Genomic DNA, 21,442 nt, shown 5'->3' on the forward strand with positions numbered 1-21,442 from the left:
GTAAGCAAACACTTTCATTCACGTCAGCTACTCCCCTAGGGCACCCTGGGTTCATCATATCCAGGACAGACTTTAATGACCTATCTAAGACTCAGTATGGTGGCCCTAGCCTGGCTGAGATGGACAGGCCTCAAATGCTGAGAAGCTTGCTTTTCTGAGTCCCTCAGGAGGACACAGTTCCTTCATTTGTCCCCTCTAAAGAAATGGTGGTTGTTTTTCTCTCCCTGGGAGCTAATTACAGAACACACAATTAGAGAAAAGGGAAGAAAAGGCAGACCTTATTGTAATACACCCCATCTTGCTCTCTACCATTTAGCCAGGACTAGCATTTCAACACTCTTCATGTTACATAGGCTCCGACCCAGTTCACTCAGATCACAAACTCTCAGTGATAGCTGAAAACCAGTTGTATCTCAACATATTCCCCTAACCTGGGACCTTTTTGACTAACACTTGCTGAGACCTAAATGTGGGACACTGTTTCAAGTCCTTTATAGAAGATAACTCATTTAACTTTGAAATTCTTATTAGGTGGTATCTGGATTAAATGGTACCTCTAAATGTACAAGAGATTCCTATGTTGAAATCTAAATGCCTGGCATCTCAGAATTGGACCTCATGTGGAAATAAAGTCACGACAGATGGAATCAGCTAAGGGGAGGCCCTTGTGATGGGCTCTACTTCAATCTAACTTGTTTAAATGGGATAGCTAGATCCAGAAATACAGGATTTTACAGATACAGATGAGAGAGAGAGAGAGAGAGAGAGAGAGAGAGAGAGAGAGAGAGGAGAGAGAGAGAGAGAGAGAGAGAGAGAGTCATAGAGAGAGAGTCATTTAAGCATGATTCTTCTAGAGGCCAAGGACTGCCACAGATTACCCCCAGATGTGAAGAGAAATACATGGAACAGATTTTTCCCTCACAGACCCCAGAAGAAAACCAACCCTTTCGCCTTTTGAAACCAACCCTTGGTTTCTGTTTTCTTGTCTCCCAACTGCAATGCATTTTTGTCATTTCAGATCCCTTGGTTTGTTATACTTCACTATCGCAGCCCCCAGAAAACTAGCAGAGATAACCCTACTTTGTACGCGGAGATGGAGTCACAGCAATTGAGTGGTTCCCTGATGTCACACGCTAGCAAGTATCAAGGAATTTTCTCTAAAATCTTCCTTCTGCAGGACAGCATTTAAACTAATTCTACTTTGGCCTGAACAATCAAATCACTATGAAAGGTAGCTTAATTGACAAAGCCAGTGTAAAAGATAAATACATAAATCCCTTTGTGGTTCATGAGATTTCCTTGGCAGTTATTCCCATCTCCTGTGCTAGAACAAGCATCAAGGTAATTGTGTGTCGACTCGTAATCAGAGAGAAAAATTTACCTTAGAAGAGGCAGCGAGGAAATGCTAGGTAACTATGTCCCTGAACCTAACGATCGACAGATGCTGAGAGAGGCTAACCCTTGTCTGGAAGGAATATTTACATTATAGTCATGTTACATAAAGATCACTGTAAAACAAAGCCATGGGAGTCACTGATACCACAAACATGATGTGATTAATGACCTCTTTCTAAAGAGTCTTTCTCACCCTTCATCAGGAGCCCTGTGGTGACAGGCATAGACAGAGAGATTTCTTCCTAGGAACACTGCTTCCAAGCTGCTTCTTTTCAACAGCCTCCCACGTATTTTCTACATTTCCCCTCTTGTCCATTTTGAACTATTCTCCATATTCCGGCCAGATCTTTCCTTCTGTGAATGCAAACCTCCCTACGCATCTTTCCTATCTTCAATGCTCTGATGGTTTTCCTTAGGCTAATTCTTCTTGCATGGCCTACATCTATCCGGAGGGCTGGCCATGCCTTTCTGTTCAGGCTCCACTTCTCCCCAGGCCAAACATCGCATGCTCCATTGCTCAAACTGTAGTCTTCCTGCTACTCCCATTTTCCCAATGGCTTTGTTCTCTGGGGCTTACCATGATCTCTTGCCATGATCATGCTACCCACAGACACTCTTCTCTTAGCTTCATCTTTCATTTTGGTCCTGAGAAGCTCCATCATTTATCACAGTTTGGTCCCAGGACCTCTTGAGCAGAACTCATCCCTCTTTTTTGTGATGTAGTCCCAGTCCATCACTTTTTTTTTTTTTTTTTTTTTTTTTTTTTTGCCACCATTATTGGCTTATGGGCAGTCTCCCCCACTAGCTTTTGGGAGACAAGGACTATTTCATCCACCTTTGTGATTCCAAGAACTATCCTGTTATATAATTGGTGTTTGATTAACGTATGCGGAGAGAACATATGGATGATCAAATGGCCCATAGTTTAACTTCATGCACAATGAGGGCATTGTATTGCTTCCCATCTGAGGGCCTGTGCTTTAATGCCCCTAAAAATGAGTTGAAAAGAGAGTGTCCATCTCTTGTCATTCTCGGCATTGTGCGCTCCTCCTCTCATCCCGTCTGCCTTCCATAAGAAACCCTGAGCCCTACGCTGTAGTTTTTCCTTTCGATATAGGAAGATACATAAATGGGGTCCAGTGTCTATGGGGCTGAGTAATTACAAGTGGATTGGAAAGGAGGGCTTAGAGTAGGATCAAAGGAGCTAAGTCTAGGAACGGTTCTGAAAAGTCATGGAGAAAGTGTAAACTAGAAGGCTAAGGAGAGAATTCAGGTGGTAAATAAGTCACATTCCCAGGACACAGAACTCTGCCTTCTCTTCTTCCCTGCTACTACCAAATGCTGAACTTGGCCTCTAAATTTTCATAACTATTCCTTCCTAGATGTAAAAGTCAATGCAAATGAGCAAGAAAATAAAGTGGCTGTTCTGTTTCATTAGCACTTTGAAAACAGTGTCTCGTGATACAGATGCATGTTTCTCACAGAATTAAAAATCATTGGAGGTATAGACTTTGCCCAGGTTCTGGAGACCAGCACAGTGCTTTGCCTTATCGCTGAGCTGCAGCCCAGTCTAGGGACTGAAAACTCAAGGGAGGAGGCTCTGCCCCTTTCTCAAAACCCCATGTACAGGATATGCTCTACAGAGTAGCCAGCCACAGCTGAAATGGTTGGAGGCTGATGCGGTAGGGGAAGCAGCTGCTCCCATGCTGATGCTATACTGGAATCTGAGTCTGATTCTCCGCTGCTCATTTCTGGTTACATGGAAGCTGCTTGGGCTGCTTCTACTACCCTATGGTTTGAAGATCTCTAGGTCAGCAGGTGGGCACTCAGAATCAGTGTAGGGTCCCCTTCCCATCCATGGACATGGCCTCCTCCTTTGAGGATCCCCAGTTAGAATCTTTGAGTGGTATAGAGAGCTAGCTACTCATTGCCTACTCCTTTCCTACTCCAATGCTGCCAATCCCACCATCCGTTATTAACTGTCTACAGTGACAGTCAAGCCCTGTTGTTATGCAGGCATAAATGGACACAAAAAACAAGCTGTAAGTCCATAAATGAGCTCCACTCTACAGAACAACCTTTGGGCAAAGAAGCTCTCAGATTCATTCAGTCTCCTGGGTAGAAAATTCTCAAGTGTTCTCTAGCCTATGCTGTGTAAGTCAAGTGTGCAGGGAATATAGATACTCCAAGAGCAAGATGTTCGACTTTCTTACTTGGCCCATTCCCCAATTTCATCACCTAGTAGGAAATGAATGTGAATATCAATGAATACCAATGCTCTGGCAGAGAACCTAATTTTAAGCAATCGATGATTTTTAACCAACACACTGGTCTGAGTGATAAGCTCTTTTGCATTGTGGCAGCACTGAGTCAACAAATTGTCACTTGTGGGTGTCTATGGGACCTGCAAGTCCCAGCTGACTCATCCATTTCCCTGGAGAGTTACCCACCATACCATATTGTAAGCATCAATCCCTCAGACTGGAGTGTAGTCCTGCATCATTGCATGTGGGCTACTGATATTGTTGCCCGCCTGTTCTCTTGAATACAGTGGAGTGGTGTCCTGCATCATTGTATGTGGGCTACTGATATTCTTGCCTGGCTGTTCTCTCCTCTCGAATACAGTGGCATGCTGTCCTACGTCAGTCGCTACATGTGGGCTATTGATACTGTTGCCTGGATGTTCTCTCCCCTAGAATACGTTGGAGTGCAGTCCTATGTCACTACACGTGGGCTACTGATATTGTTGCCTGGCTGCTCTCTCCCCGAGAATACAGTGGGGTGCAGTCCTACATCATTGTATGTGGGCTACTGATATTGTGGCCTGCCTGTTCTCTCCTCTCGGATGCAGCAAACACTTGAATCACACAGCCGGCTCATCCTCCTTTCATTGCCATTTTTTTCCCTAGTATCATGGCAGTTGTTTGGGTTGTATTTCTGCTGCCTTGTGATTAGACTGAAACATGAGTTCTTTGGTTATATTTATGAATTTTATAAGCCAAGGTCAAAAGCTAGCAAGAGAGTATCTTCTTGTCACAGGGCATGCAAAGGCCCATCTGACCAAGCAGCTTCACCTTGCCTGAGATGGCTTGCTTATGGCTGCTGAGCCCTTGAGCTGGTATCTGGGAGAATCTTCGTTTTTAGCAATAATAATAATAATAATAAAAAAAGCCTTGGAGGTTCAGTCGGTTAAGTAAATATTATGGGGTGCCTATGATGTCCTGGGCTCTCAGATTGATGGTAACATGGTTCCTTCTCTGTAAGACTAGACAAGAGCTGGCAGAAATATTGAGGAGCTGGCTCCACTCACTACCATCGGCCACGAGAACCAGAGTCCTCGTTATTCCGCTTACTCATCTATGCTCATCTCTCTAGCTTGATTTGCTCCTTTCCGAAGTCTCTGTTTTTCTTCCTTCCATATGCCTATATTCCTGCTACTTTCTCTCTAATTTACCCTTTTCATGTTTCTACCTTTTACCATGCTAAAACATTTGCCCAAACAGATACATTTGATGTAGTTGATCCATGCAATGGTCTGCTACTCATTGTTAAAGAGGGATGCACCATTTAGCCACAGAAAGACCCAGAAAACTTAAAAGCATTTTACTGAGTCAAAGAAAGCGGTCTGAAAAGACCACATTCTGCTGAATTCCAACCACGTGACATTGTAGATAAGGTAAAGCTGTGGAGTCAGGGTGAAGGGTGAATGATCAGTGGTTGTTAGGGGTTCGGGAGGGGGACATGGAAAAAGGACAAGGTGAAAGATGGGACTTTCAGGACTATAAAACTATTTTGTACAGGGCAATGGTGCGTCACTACGCATTTGTTTAAACCTATAAATGTCTGAAACAAATGATCAGCCCCAAAGTAAATAACGTTAATGGTGGTATGTGATTGTCGGCTCACCATCGTAACTGTGCCACACAGGGCCAGATGCTAATAACAGAAAAACTGTGGGGCAAAGGGGAGTCGGTATACGGAAGCTTTCTAAAAAAGACAAAACTTTTTTTTAAAAAAAAAACTATTGAAAAGAACCCCAAATCTGTTGAGAGAGAGAGAGAGAGAGAGAGAGAGAGAGAGAGAGAGAGAGAGAGAGAGAGAGAAGTGTAACTCACCCAGACTTCCCTTGGGCAGTTTGCAGCAGCTCTTTTCGAATAACATTTTACTTTTCTTTCCTTTAAGTAAAATCTGGAGGAGGTGTTCCCCAGCCCACACGAATCCATCTTTGCCTTCCCTAAGGACTGGGCTGTCACATGACCAGCGTGCTGCTGCCCTGATCTTTGCTCTTGCGCCTGACATACATTTTCCCTCTGGAACTCGGAGTCTTGAAGCAGTTAGATGCATCTTGGCTTGTTGGTGTCATTAAGTTAACAAGTGGCTATAGTACCCATCTCTTTTTAAAACACAGATCAGTCCATAGACGCCCTTTCCCACCATGGATGCTCTAGTCACACCTTGCCCCTCTTCACACCTAGCCCGCCCCCTCCGACTGGAAAGGTGAGAAAAAAGAATGAGAATGGATAGAGGTATAGAAAACGACGCCCCCCCAACCCTGTTCCTTACCTGTGATCCTCTTCTGTTCTGTCACTCCCCCTTACATGCTTCATTGTTGCCTGATACGTATTGGTTAAGAGGCTTACGGGCAAGTGCCCCTAACCTCGGCGCTTCCCACACCAAGGAAGGAGAATTGTAGCGTAGTGTTTTATCCTTGCAACCCGGTTGTTAATGATTGACTTGCATACTGAGGTAGGGAGGATTGTTATCAGCCCTCACTTATGAGGACAGTGAACACAGAACAATCCCTTAACGAAAACCAGGAGGAAACTTTTTGTTTCGCAGAGTTCCCTGGACTTGAGCTTGTGGTTCAATGAAAGCTTGCTCGCATGTGTCTGCTGCGTTTGGCAGTAGAGGAGAGAGGAAAGACCTTAGTTTTTAAGAAGCTTTAAGCAAAACAGTGAACCTTGGGGAAAGTGTTGATTTTCAGGATGTTTGGGGAAGAGAAAACCTTACGAGTTGTAAATCTTATATATCTAGAATATGTAAAGAATTCAAAAAAATTTAACAACCGTCCTCAAATTGTCCAATCCATGAATGGACAAATGAATTAAGAAGACAGTGCTCAAAAGAAGTAAAATAGCCAATAAATATGTAACAAACCTGTTCAACATCCTTAGCCATAGGGAAAATGCAAATTAAAATTACATTGAGGCTGGAGAGACGGCTTTGCAGCTATGAGCACACATGCTCTTGCCGAAGAGTCAGATTTCAGCATCCCCATGGGAGGGTCGCAACCATCTGTAACTTCATTTTCAGGAGATTTGATACACTTTGACCTCGCATGTATCAGGCACATATATGACACACGTGTGTACATACATCTAGGCAAACACTCATATACGTAAAAAAAAAAAATCTAAAAATGGCTTCAAAAAGCTGTCTTGGAGCCAGGTATGCTGGCTGACATGTGTGATCACAATAATTAAGAGGATCAAGCAGGAAGGTGGGTGAAAGTTTGAAGCCAGATTGGTTTACACTCTACATGTTGAGAATAAAGCCATCTGGGCTAGAGAATAAGACCCTTTCTCAAAACAACAGACCCACCAACCAACCCACAAAACAGTGAAAAACAAAACTGAGAGTCTATCCCAGCCCATCCATAATGTCTAAAAACAGACAACAGTAAATGCTGGAGCAGATGTTTGAAAAAAAGAGATCCTTATACTCTTCTAGTGAGAATGTAAACCAGCATAGCTATATAGAAGTCAGCGTAGCCTTGTAGTGTAATCGTGTAGAAGTCAGTGTAGCCGGGTGGAAGTCAGTGTAGCTGTATGGATGTCAGTATAGCCGTGTGGACATCAGTGTAGCCATTTAGAAGTCAGGGTAGCCACAAGTCAGCATGGAGGTTCATCGAGCACGAAAAGTAGAATGGCCGTGTGATTCAGTTGTGCCATTCCTCAGTACATCCCTGAAGAAACCCAGGGCAGCACATCAGACCCGTTTCTTGTAGCACTGTTTGCAGTAATAAAGAGACTGCACCAACATGAGTGTTTATCAGCAGATGCTGGGTAAAGCAAATGTGGTACATAGACAGAGCAGAGGTAAGGGGTGAAATGGCATCTTCAGGAAAATAGATGCAGCCAGGAAGACGAATAAACCAGATAAGCCAGATCGGGAAAGAGAAAAGCGGCATTTTTTTTCCTCACATGCAGAATCAAGAGGCAAAAACAAAGAGTTGTGCTGGTGAGATAGCTCAGTAGGTGGAGGCCCTTTGGCATAGACTTGTCGACCTGGGTTTGATCCCTGGATCCCCCAGGATGGCAGGAGGGAATTAATTCTGGAGAGTGGGCTCCTGGCCTTCATATGCACACAGTGGCCTATGCATGTCCTCCCCTCCCCCAATAAAAAAGAACACTTGGCATAAAAGTAAAAGGGGGTTTATATCAGAAAAAAAATACCTACTTGTCTCTCATATGGAGTCTAGATATATACCTGTGTTTTGTGTATGGGTGTGCTTGTGTGTGTGTTTGTATGTGCATACGTGTGTACATACATATCTACAACATGAAAACAGAAGGAGAATCGTTTGTGAGGAGGAAGATTAGCAGGAAAAGTGAAGTGGGACAAGAGAGGCTAATGGGATAAATTTAAGCAATGTAAAATGTTCTTAAATGGAGATATGAAAATATCGTTCTGAAACATTTTGTATGCTAACTGAGAAATAAAAACAAACAAATAAAAAGTTCCTGGGAAGAGTAGTCCACTAGGGCCTATGGATCACAGGCTCTAAATAAATAAAGACCAAGAGAGCACGCCATTTCACTCCCGTACTCAGCCAGCCTACCGGGGACTTGGACTCCACCAAGACACAGCTGAGAAGTTGAGCTCAGTGCCGCCAGCCTTGAGGAGACACTGGGTTTCCTGGGTAGAGACGTAACAGTGATACGGAAAGAAGAGGAAAGGAGACGAGAGGGAAGCAGAACATGAAGAGGACATGAAAAGGACTTTAGAAAACGGTCCTGCCATCCTGCCGGATTTGATGCCCGTGCCGTCTGCCTGCCCAGACTCACACCGAGGAAGGGGGTTCTGTAAGAGTAACATTCTGCGTTCTTTCAGGACTCCCGAAGGAATTCTCCAAAGACAGGTTTCCCCGAGCAGAAGCCATCCCATGTGCCCCCAGCTTCGCCCACATCACTTCTTTCCTGCACCAGAGAAACCTGCAAGTAGTCCCTCCTGCCGCCCATGCCGGGAGGCTGAGTGGGACCAAGAGATACCGTCATCTTTCCTGAGCAAACGTCCCTTACTGGTGGTGGTCCTTGCTCAGCTAACTCCGGGCTTTGCACATTTGTGCCACTCGTGGCTGTCTCTCCAGCACCGGGGTAAGACTCGGCTTGGGTAGGAGCTGAATTAGCACGGAGAATACTGCACATCACAGTAACCTCCCTCAAGCTGCTCCTGCCAAACTCTTTCCTGGGAGGTCACCAGCCCCTCCTTTTCCTCTAGTCACCTTGAGGATTATCGTGACTAAGCCAGGCTGAGGGTAGAGATGGCAGTGTGAAGGACAGAATCTTTGCTTCCACCGCTTCTTCTAGGAGAGGACGCCAAGGCCTGCTAACCCTTTACAGCTTTCAGGCAGACATGTGGGTTTTAAGTGTATAAATACCCACATTGGTTTCTTGAAAGAAACACGAGAAAACTCAGCTGAGTTTTGTTAGCCAGAGTATACATGCCCAATATGTTTTGACTGTCCATGGGTGCTGTTTTCAGTAACATTTGAGAGAAATCCTGTTCTTCCTTTTGTGGTGTTTCCCTTGGCTACCCTCATTGGAAGCTATTAGAAATTTGCATTGAAATGTGAAACTGGTTTGCCCATGCCATGTTTTTCCTGGTGACAGAGGAGTCACACATGGGAGAAAACATTTGTTTCTACTAGAGGAGGAGAAGGCAAGCAAATATGGGCAGGGAGCAGCCTGGCTCTCAATAAGCCAATGCAGGGCCTGAATCATCTCTAGAAAAAGCAATCCCCAGGGTTATCTGCTGGGTTGCAGTCTACTGGCTTCTTGTGTCCTTTGGAGGCAGCAATAAAAGAATTTTCTGGAGCCCTTTTTATGAGGACATTAGTCTCACTCACAAAATAAAATCTTATTTCATTTAGGCAGTCTCCTAAAGCTGACACTATGCCATAACTTAGGATTTTAACATGAAGTCGGGGCACACATGTCCTTATAACGGCTACAGAGGTGTAAGTTTTAGAAACCACTTGCTTCTGGCCTGGATGTCTTGTTTTATTTTATTTCCATCTAGTGTGAGTTGCTTGTCTAAGAATGGACACCATGACGAGCAGTCAAAAGTCACAAGGAGCTGAGGAGGGGAGGTTGGGCCTGCCCAGGTACCTGAGACGCACAGGCTTATTGGAAGCATTTGAAACTCTAATCTTTGTTTTTTGAATTTGGTTTGTTTGTTTTCTTTTCCTATCACTAAATATTAATGCCATGGTCAACTCCTCTCTTTTGGGATGCTTTCTGGATTAGCCCCATTGCTTTAATCTGGAAATGAGCCTTTAATTAGGGTTCCAGTGAATTAGTGACTCAGCTCAATGTCACCCTCACTTCTTCACCGGTTTCCGGTTCCCACCTGCTGATCCCCAGAAAGAAGCACCTATGGGTCTAATATTGGAGGGAGCTAAAGATAAGGCAGCCAACCTACTTGTTGCTACCTGCAGGAGAGCCTGCCCGGGCTTGAGGCTCAGACTTGTTCCCTCAGGGAAGCTTACCCACCAGTCACCCAGAGCTCAGGACTTAGTAAGTCTGTGAACTGGAGCACAGGGCCAACAGAGCGAGGACTTCTTTCCCACTTGGATTTGCCACTTTGGATCCACAACATCCCTTGAGGGCATTCCTAGGACAGGTAATGACTTGAGTACCATACCTGGCAAGCTTAAGGGGCAACAATCAGTTTGCATCGAGGGAAAGCCTACTCCTACTGCATGCCCATACAGTAAAAGCCAGTGGGGCTGATTCTCTATTTAGTCCACTTTTCACACTCCTTACGATACTCTTTAACCTCTCTTCTTATTCACTGATGATGAAGATGTTCCTGGTAACAAGTTGTTAATGCTGTTGCTGAAGCCAGTTCTCTTGAAGAGCCCTTTGAATGGAAGGATTGAGCAAAAAGACATTAAAGAAGCCCCCCTCTCTTTCCCTGCCCTCAGAAGATGCCCTTTTCTGATTCTAACAAAGCTGACCTTGGATCACTTTAGATATCATTTAGTAAAGTCATCTTGTGCTTGCCAAAGTAAACAAACAGGATGCTTTGCTATATGGTGCCCTTGACTCCATGGAACACTATTCCTGTTCCAAGTTCCTCTGTGTAGTTGTCAGCCATGATGGTTTTCCTTGGCATGGACAGGAGGCGACCATCTGCATGAGGCTTATAAGACTCTTCTTCCAGAATCTCCTCTCTTTCTTCAGATGTGAAACCATAAATTTATGTTCCTAATCACCTTATCACTGCTATTTAGTCAACAGACCCACTTAATGTGTTTATTGTTAGGTGTGGTTAAGGAGGAGACACCAGACCTCCAAACAGAAAATATTTTGTCTCTGAAAGAAGTATCTTTTGGTTTCCTGTTTTGTTTCCATTAAATTCCCCTCTGCTTGGTCTTTATTCTCCTTTTCCTCTCTTCCTTGTCCTTTTTGTACCACTACAGACTAGAAGCCTCCCATGGTTTGTATCATAAACTTGGTATTTGGAGATACGGTTGCTGCACTGACAGGGTCTCGGGTGCCTGTCTCAAGATGTCCTCTAGGTGTGCTCTGTGAACTCCAGTGATCTGCTGATGACAAGAAGCTTGCGAGCTCCCCACAGCCAGCTGGTCATCTCTATGGGACTGTCACTCCTCCCATCAACGAACAGAAAGCAGCTAAGATGAGAGGGGCTGAACAGTTGTCTTCTGTCCTGGCCACCAATTTCCCTGACAGACCAGACTTCAGCCTCTCTGGAGACGGCCACAGGGAAAGTTTGGCAGGAGGTTCTTGCTCAGAGAAAGGGAAAAACAAAATGGAAAGGCAATGCATAGAAATGGGGCTCTAAGCTGCCTATCCACCATCATAAGAGTTTAGCAGAGGCTTATCCACATCCCAAGGCAATGGCTTTCCTTGAGCATTAGGAGATGCTAGAGAAGAAAACAGCAGCTACCTGACAGTGGAGTTTGTGCTGACCGTCCCATCTAGGCTGTGTGAAAATGTGGGACATTTTCAGTTTCAGATAAGTGTGTGCAAGTGGTTATGATTGTGAAAGAGATAAAATATTTGGTTGGAAGTCAACTACTGTTTCTTGAGAGGAACAGCTGCGATGTTTTACTCCGTGGTCCCATCTGTCTGGGCGTAGAATGACCCTCACTATCTCGTGCGGTTATGAGAGGAACATTTTCAAGGCACCGCTTGACAGCCACAAATTAACCTTAAAGAAGAGGAAATTTAGGGGAAATAAACTTGCCTTCAAAAGCAGGGAAATAGACTCTCTTGTTTTATTCTTTATGGCTTTCTAAAATATAGTCATTATATGATAGCACAATAAACATATTACCTATCTTGAAATCTCCAAACAGAACAATTACAAATCTGCCAAAGAGACTGAAAATTAATATTCTGTGCTTTGCAATCCCTGCAACACTTTGCTGCTCCTCCACTCAGAATAGATTACAAACTCATACCCAAAGCCTCAAAATTAACAAAAAAGTGGTGACATCATTGCAAACAGACACATACACAAGAATGAATAAATATTGAAGGAACCAAGGCTTTAAAATTTGCAAGGAAAAATAAACATCGAGGCTGTCACATTTTTGCCCAAAAATGTGAGTAAATTTTAGAAAAGAAGATATTTTCCTGGATGGCCAGAGTCCTCCAAGTCCTGGCGAGCTCTGAGGGTAGACAAGATAAAGGTGGCACTCGGCAAGGGCTAGCACCTTGCAGGGGCTTGTGTAGGCAGCAAGGATGGATGGGGGAACAGGAAGACCAGTGGGTCCCTGTTAGCTCTGGGGCTTAGGCATGTCTGCCAGAGCACCACGGTCTGTTTTTGTTAAGTGGAGGATTAAAACTATCTCATAGGACTATCACAGGACTTTTAAATAATATCTTTAACACCATCATCCCATGTATCTAACTCATGACCACAGGCAGAAGAATTACTAAATTCCACCTAGACCTCTGGCTTCCCCAGACGTCTTTATTTTTCTGCTTCGTGGTAAAGTAAGGTTGCTTGTTGTTTCTCAGAATATAGAATCCTTTAGGTCATAGACTCTATCTGATTTCTTGAGTGACATAGCTTTGACCAGTAATGAAAAAGAAGATCCACAAAAATATACTGTTTTTAAGAGAACCCTAATTTTACTTAGTGAGTTTGGGCATTTGCTCTTTCTCTCCCTCCCTCCCTCCCTCCCTCCCTCCCTCCCTCCCTCCCTTCTTCTTCCCTCTCTCTTTTCCCCCTTTCCTTCTTTTCTACCTTCTTGCCTTCCTGCCTTTATCCGTTTTTTTTTTTTTTTTTTTTTTTTTTTTTTTTTTTTTTTTTTTTTTTTTTTTGGAGAGAATATTTCTGCATAGCCCATGATGGACTCAAACTTGTTATCTCTCTGCCTCCACCTCTGGAGTGCTGAAATGTACCACCATTTTTGGCTTACTTATGCTGTATTTTTTTAATTTATTCGTATCTATGTGTATGCATGGTGTCTTAGTTACTGTTCTATTGCTGTGATGAAATACCATGGCCAAGGCAACTTATAAAAGGAAAAATTTAGTTGGTGGCTTGCTTACAGTTTCAGAGGATTAGTTCAAACAAGACCATGATGGTGGGAAGATTGGCAAAAGGCAGGCAAGCATGGTACTGGAGCAGTAGTGAGAGCTTACACCCTGATCTGCAGGTAGGAGGCAGAAAAAGAGTGAGATTGGGCCTGGCATAGGCTTTTAAAATTTCAAAATCCCAGTGACACACATCCTCCAACAAGGCCACATCTCCTTCAATTAGGCCACACCACCTAATCTTCCCTAAACAGTTCCACCAACTGGGCACTAAGCATTCAAACATATGAGCCTTTGGAGGCTATTCTCACTAAAACCACTACATGCTAGCATATGTGTTTGTATATGTCATGTCCATGTGGGTATCCATCAGGGCTCACATAGGATACCCTGAAGATAGAATTAAAGAGGCTGTGATCCACCTGATGTGGATGATGAGAACTGAACCTGGGTCCTCTGAGAGAAGAGCAAGTGTTCTTAAAATGCCAGGCACTCTTTGTAGGCCCCCCAAGTCAGTTCTTGTACTGCAAGGAAATGATACAATCTTAAACTGTTTTTCCTAATTTTATTAATTTTTAAAAAATAAATTATTTATTAATTTTCTTAAACACTCTGGCAAGCAGGCTGAGGGCATTATAAGGGACCCAGAGTTTTGGGGCATAGATTCAAGGCTGTTGGGACACTAGAAAGCAGCTTTCGTATCAATGCCAACAATCCAACAACAACATGCTTTTGTAGAATGTTTCTGAGTTTAGAGAGTTCCTAGGCATAAATTCTATGACTGGACTATCCCCTGTAAGATATCAAACCAAAAAGAACAGAAGCAGTTTTATAAGAAGCCAGTAGTGCAAAGACCAAAGAGCATTTTCCAGGACCACACACATAAATTTAAACAGATTTTCATTCTTGCATAGGACTCCATTCTTAAAGGCTGACTCCCCTGACCCTGGTTTTAACTGTGTGGCACTAACAAGATTCCATGGATGTACACTCAGATCTGCACATGAATTATCAAGTCATTATACTCTTTCAAGTTGTATAGTTTGTAGCAAATCACTTAGGTACACTGATTCCTCCTTTCTTCCTTCAATGGGCATAATAAAATAATATTCAAATTAATTATAATGCATAGAAAGCTGTTAGAAAGGATTTTATCTAGAATACAGAAAATTCTAGGACCTTAGTAAGCAGCACTACTTTTATTTCAATTGACATTCACTCGCAGACTTGAGCTCCTCCCTTCATGGAACTGGTAAGCCAATGGCTAGAAGGGTATTGGCTATGGCCTCTCTTGGGGTAAAAGAGCCAAACTCTGGTCTTTCACTGTGCAGCCATGTGACAGTGCCCACAGCACTTCATTGCCCTCCCCAAACTACTGTGAGAATTGAAATAAGTGAAGTGATCCCTGGAAGTACACCACAAAGAAGAGGCCATGTGTATATAGGTATAAGAAAAAAATCTACACACTGGAGACATTGACATCTATGCTTTGACAAGGAGGTGCTTGCTGAAGAGGCTTCTGTCTTGCAAGAGTGCCTGAAGCTTTCCATCCATGTTTTATGTTTCAGCAAAGCTGCATAATATACAGAAAGCTACGAGCTCAACTCTTCACTTCAGTGATGCCATTTGAGCTGAGCCCACATTCTGAGCAAGGAGTGACGTGAAGGTGTTAGGAAGTAATGATCAGCTGGACAAAAAATGCTGGAATTGTTACATTATTATTATTATGAGTTTGAGACAAGGTCTTTTTATACAGCCCAGATTGGCCATGATCCTCTGACACTCTTCCTCAACTTCCTGAATACTAGAATTACGGGTGTGCACCACCATGATTGGAAAAAAGTGGAGTTTGTACCAGAATTGGCACAGGCAATTCTAGTGGCACATCTTGGTTTTGAAAGGAAAAGGGAATGGTAGGAATAGATGTGTTTCTGTCTAAGTCAAAAGAGAGTCTGGTGAGTACCACAAATGTGGCTTTATGCAGAGTGATAAGCCCCTGGCTGGTTCGCCAAACAGACAGGTCCTGGTGAGTGGGTTTATTTGATTTAGTGTCTGCCGAGAGGTGAACATTTGTGATTCTAAGAAGACAGATCTTTGGGAAATTGTTGACATATGAGGGCATGCCTGAATCTCTCAAAAAATCATTCAACTGAGAAATATGCAGTTATCTTTGGAGTGTAATGTACGAGGGAAGCCAAAGACCAGAAAGATGGGAATTTCTCAGCTACAACTATGGTCAAGTAGGGAACGTGGATGCGGATCTTCTTTAGGACATTCTAATAGAGTCTAGAGCGCCTATCATCTCGCTTCTTGACGTTGCAGTAAGATCACAAACATTTCTCCTTACTGCTTAGCAGCCGCCACACATTACACAGCTGCCTCCCTTGGGCAACGAGATCAAGACTCGTTTTGCAAATGTCTTGGAGGAATTGTCATTTGACTCAGACAGGACTTGATTTACAGAGTGAAGGAGCTCCTCGTCATCCACCTGTATTTATCTTGTTGCTTCTATCACGTTAGTGCTGGTGCCATGGCATTTTTTGGAACTTGTCCTGTTGTTGGGACACTTTGTTAGTAGTTGCCCCTTCAAGTATACATTGTACAGAGATTTAGTTTGCTGGAAGCTAAGAGACTTGGTGTTTTCTCATAGAACTACTTGCTTTAACATGCTTCTTGACTACGATCTATGTGTGAAAGAAGGGGTTCTTGGAGCAAGAGGAATATATTGTAGAGTAACTAAACAAGGGAAAGAGTTTTTCTGTAGAAGGGCATATATTGCATGATGGCCTGCTTAATACTGCCTTTTTTAAAAAAAATTGAAATGGAGCCAAACTGCTTACTTATAAAAAGAAAAACCTCAGAAGGACCAGTGCAACCAGCACCAGGGACAGGAAATATATGGAGAGACCCTGGATCCCAGGTTTTTTTTTTACATAGAACATGATCATAGAGATACTTCATTTGAACACTGGAATGCATCCTCCTATTCTGTTTTAGACAGTGTGGGATGGATCAAATGCTGCTAATCTTGTTTGCTCCATGACTCCTTATATATTCAGTATATATCTTAACTTCAAAGTCACAAAACTGAACAGGAAGATGACAATTACCTCCTCAGAGGAAATTGAACATCCCTCTTCAAATGGAACGAGTGAGTGAGTGACTAGGAAATAGTAAGACCTTTGTGCATGTTGGTGTAAGTCACGCTTTAGTCATGGAGGAACCTTCAGGGTCACTCTGGAGCAGCCCCAAATAGCATACCTCTAGTCTGTTTTTAGCACCACACTCCCCGACTCTCCACATTCTGCTTAGATGGTTCTGGGGATAATTAAGGCAATCACCTTGCATAGGAGTTACAATGTATTAATTATTTTGCTTTTTAAGGCTGCCAGATTTCTGTTGCTGTGGTAATACCTGCTGTTCTGTTTCTCATGCTAGAGTCATTTCTCCCTGAGACCCCCCACAATTTTTGATGCTAAACTTCTAAGACATATTGATTTTTTAATAAGCAATTTCAGTACTCTATACAGCCCAAACATAGTAGGTGGCTTGAAAACCCACAATATTTGGCCTATGTTGTAAGAGTAAACTTAACATTGGTATATCTAAGGAAAATGATACCCAACCCTACGGTTACATAAAACAGAAAGATGTACCCAAGGCTTATTTAGATGCTATTAACATTAATGGATACAGTGAAACATGAACAGAACCTGTTTGACCTGATTTGATTTCATCCTACAACCCAATATTTGTTCCATTTTATACCTGACAATTTAAATAAAACCAAGACAAACAATAATTTTCAAGCATGTCTTGTTTAGATGATATAGAATTTAACTTTTCAGGGGAATAAATACAAAAGAAGCCCTTGGAGTATTTCAGAGGTCTCTGTCAAATCTGTGGATTTTCTTTGATGACCTTTCTAAATTATTTTCACATACAGACTGAAGCTGTTTTAGGTTAGTGGTTAGATATCAGATAGTTATGAATGAGGGTTAGAAAAACAGTTCGGTGGCTTAAAGCATTTGCTGTGCAAGCATGAAATCCTGAGTTCAAGTTCCCACACCCACGTAAAATGCAGGCATGACTACACATTGCCTGTGAGATCAACACTGAGGGGCAGTTCATGGAGCACACTCACCAGCCAACCTATCCAAGGCCGTGAGCTTTAGGTTCCGTGAGAGAGTCTGTCTTTACACTGAAGATGTGTAGCGGTCACTTGTTTTATAAAAAGCAAAATGGCCAATAGCTAACAAGAGGTATAGCAGAGAATTCTGGACCAAGAGAGTTCTGGGAAGAAGAAAGGTAGAGTCTCCAGCCAGATGGAGAGGCAGCAGGATTGGCAGTACAGAGTAAAGGTAGCTGAAGCACGTTAAGGCAATATAGATGAAAAAATATGGGTTAATTTAAGTTATAAGAGCTCTGTAGGCCAAGCTTTCATAATGAAGTCTCTGTGAAATTATTTGTAACCTGGTGGTACTGATGATAAAGTTCGTCTATACTTGTCTCAAGAGAATAAGGCAGAAAGTGAAACAGAAAGATATTTGATATTTTCCTCTCTCCTCTTTACTGAAACACACACACACACACACACACACACACACCAAACAATCAAACAAAACAAAAATTTTAAGGAACAGTCACGAACAGGCGAAGAGTAGGACATTTGGATATATGGCTGGGATGTGTTCCCTGTTTGTCTTGTTCTCACAACCTGGAACTTGGCAATTTACAAGGCCTCGTCCAGAAGGCAGGCTTTCTTCACACAGACAGCTGTGTAAACACTTCTGGATCAAGGGTAAATTCTGTAGGCAGAGTGAGAGACTCCTGAAGTCTGATTGTATGGGATCACTCAACTCAATGCATAATGTTGTCTGAGTTCATTCACATCTTTATGTTTCAGTTTCTTCACCTGTAAGATGGAGATAGCAAGAGACCCTACTGATTGCTTCTTGGATGTCATTTATATATTTTATTTCCATCAAGAGACCTTTGTTGGAAGCCAATGGCCTACTGAAGCCCGCTGTATTTTCAAGAATGAGAAAACTTTGGCCTTGAATCAAGGAACCTGGGAGAAAGTCCTCTGCTGGCTGACTTTACTGAATCATAGACCCCAGAGTGTTGACCACTGCCTTATGTGCTCACTGCAACCGATCCTGAACTACATTTTCTATCGTCCTCGATTTTCTATGTGCTCTGCCCACCAGACTCTTTGTAAATAACTGCCCCAATATCAGGGACATGAGAATCTCTGTACATTTGTGCATTCTTTTCCTCCCTCCTTATGCTCTTCCAGCCTGTCTATTAACTGCTTCTCTTCTGCCTCTGGTGCAGCACACCTGCTTCCTTGACTAGACTGTGACATACTGAGGGCAGAGAGTGACCGCTTCTTATTTGTTTTTGCTGAGTAGGGTGTCCAAAACTGAGTGGGCAGGTAACAGCTGCTTACAAATAATTGAGAGATTAAGTGAGTTTGTTTTCACTAGATTTCGTAAGAACACCGAGCATGTCTGCTTTGTACTGTAGGAAAAACATGTGCGAGCCTCTCTCTGAAAGCGGATCAATAATGCCAAGTCAGCACTGAAACTCTCACTGAAGACATGCAGTGTATTCTTAGACCATTCCTCTACTCCTTTGAAAGCCCAGAAAAAAATTCAAGTGGCAATTATTTTGTGTGTCCCTGAAAATGTCAATAGAAATTCCTCTGTTAATGGAGCATCTGCCTTCTGCCAATAAAAGAGGACATCCTGCGTAGTGACCGCACTGTTGAACTTCCTGTGAAAACATGCTGTAACTCCATGGCAACCTCCGCTGTGTCCTGAGAAGATACCATTTCCAAAGGGCATCTGGGAGGACAAGGGGTCTGAGCTGATCATTTCTTTCATTCAGCTTTGAAAGGAACATCAGTAACAAGACTGCCTCATGGAAACAATGCCTCAAATTCTCCCTTGTATGAGCCTAGTTCATTTAGAGAGACTACACTGTCTATTTCTAGAGGCTGCAGAGAGCTGGGTGAATTCTCACACGAGGTAGTTTGAGAGTTTAGCAACGTGCAGCCAAAACAAATTTCTTAGGTAAAATTAAGTATCTGATTATGCCAGAGGTGCAGCTGTTTTATTCATTAAGATATATTCCTGAGAATGTAATTAACATGACCCACCAGATGGAAGAAAAGGAAAAGAGATGAAGAACCAAGCTTACACAAGCTCTCTCTTATGGCCAGGAAAAGATAGGATGGATCATCACTATGCGGTGTCTACCAATTGAGGTAGATCCTGTTCTGTTGTGCCAGAATTTTGGACTTGACATTCTTCTACCTATCCGTAGTGGGAAAAAGGATAGAACAGAAGTCTATAGACTGAGAGGCCAGTGATTGGAGTCTTTAACACAGGTCCTGTGTGCTTGCCCAACACGTTTTGCTGGTCATTTATCAAACACTGATATGAAGAGCGAAAAAGAGCCTACAAACAAACAAAGTGCTCCTGGGGCTAACTTTGCTAGGATGGTTTTCTGATTGTAGTGCTCCCTGTTTCTTCTAGGGAGAAAGCATGGGGATTCTGAGCATTTGTCAGAAGCACAGCATTGCCATCCTGGTAGGTAGTTGAGCTTTTCCCTCTCAGTTCTTTATCTTTGTTTTGGTATCCTTGATGTTGCAAGTCAAGATTGAGAAATCAAATTGATTTCTTTTTGAGGGTCATAGCCATCACCAAAGGGAACAACACTGCGCTAATATTTAGTAATAGTGATAAGGGAAAAAAAATCATCATGGGGGAGGCTGATATTCGCTTCTTAGAAACTCGTGCTGGGTAATGCTCCCATGTTACTAAAAGAAATGTGTATTTGAAAGGTTGATGGTGTGAAATCTGTGCCCACCCCCTACACAAGCTCATACTGTGTTTAACTTTGCTAACTGACTCAAATGTTAGAAACTACCCTGAGCTATTAATAATACACAGTTAGGTGAGGGTACATTTAATTATGTTCTAAATCTCATGATGACCTGGGCCCCTTTCCTGGGAAGCAGGCTTTAGGAGTTCCTATAGCATAACCAGTAGTGTTTGCTTACAGAGTGCTCTAAAAGATGTGCCAAAGACCCATCCTTAATATTTGGGCTGTTTGGTGGTGCTCTTCAAAGACCCTCCCAGTAATAATCTCATTACAATCATAAAAGTGTGCAATCAGAATCAAACCTTCGCTGGCAGACAGAAAGTACATAAATTCAAGAGATGGGGAACAAAATACATATTCTAGTTTGCTTTCTATTGCTGTGATAAACAACACGACCAAAAGTGACTTGAAGAATCAAGGGCTTTTTTCACTTATGTATCCGATCACAGCCAACCACGAAGGGAAGTTAAGGTAGGGTGAGAATCGGGAACCTGGAAGCACAAACTGAAGAGAGGCTGAAGGAAAGCTGCAGACTGGCTTGTGGTTTTCTCAGTCTGCTTTATAAAACCCAGGACCAATCCCAGCAATGCTCACAATGGACTGGGTGCTCCTATACCAATGGAGCACATCAAAATGCTAAAAGCTGAGAGGCCATTAAGAATGCATTTGCATATATAAAGTAGCATGATAATTGTTTATGCATACTTAGACTTGTTTTAATGAGGAGCTTATCTGAGATTCATGGAAGAAATATGTAGAACAATAAAAATACTGAAACTGGTTAAGATCTAAAAAGACATTTATTAGATTTCTGGAATAAAATCTCTATTTTTGACTACCTTACAAGACACAGAGTAGGGAGGAGAGAGAATAAAAATTCCAGACAATACCCAAACTTCACAGTCAGTTTATAGCCAGAAACTTGGAAGATGCATCCTGGCTAATGTTATCCATGGCGCTGAGTTAATGATCAGCATTGTTAGTCAATTAGTACTCTTTGCTGTGGGATAGAGGAAGAAGCCAAGTGTTTTTGATTCCTCCAATTCAGATCATGGTTCTTCTCTTTCTTAAAAAGTTTCCAGCTATCCTTTTGATTAATAGGACCCACTTTAAGTGGAGAATCTCTTCTAGATCCACATAAAATGATAACCTTTAGAAAATATTGCATCTGAATGTCAGGAAACTGGGCACTGGCACACTGAGCAGGCAGGCATCTATCAAATTCAGATGGCAAGGATGGGAGGTGGGGAAGGGAGAGGAAGAGTCTTACAAATCAGGTATTCCAAGGCAATGAGTGTTTGCGTCCTCTATTTTGAGTATAGGCCGAGGAAAAGAAGATCGTATCTCCATGCAGAAAGCCA

At 42.7% G+C, this 21,442-nt stretch overlaps 1 protein-coding gene across 6 annotated transcripts in view; it reads right to left on the reverse strand.

Moving 5' to 3' along the window:
- The window catches only part of Prlr (prolactin receptor), a 168,538-nt gene that overhangs the window by 122,752 nt on the left and 24,344 nt on the right, over positions 1 to 21,442 (reverse strand). Inside the window, exon 1 of one of the 6 annotated variants that reach the window (XM_038323099.1) lies at positions 5,959 to 6,089. The exons of 4 other annotated variants lie outside the window; for them this stretch is intronic. The gene's annotated coding sequence lies outside the window, so the exon portion shown is untranslated. Of the gene's footprint in view, positions 1 to 5,958; positions 6,090 to 21,442 lie in introns of those variants that run through there. One more of the 6 variants, XM_038323098.1, reaches the window with a different exon arrangement.

The sequence above is a fragment of the Arvicola amphibius genome, chromosome 3 (assembly GCF_903992535.2).
Source record: "Arvicola amphibius chromosome 3, mArvAmp1.2, whole genome shotgun sequence".
In the NCBI taxonomy this organism is placed as follows: domain Eukaryota; kingdom Metazoa; phylum Chordata; class Mammalia; order Rodentia; family Cricetidae; genus Arvicola; species Arvicola amphibius.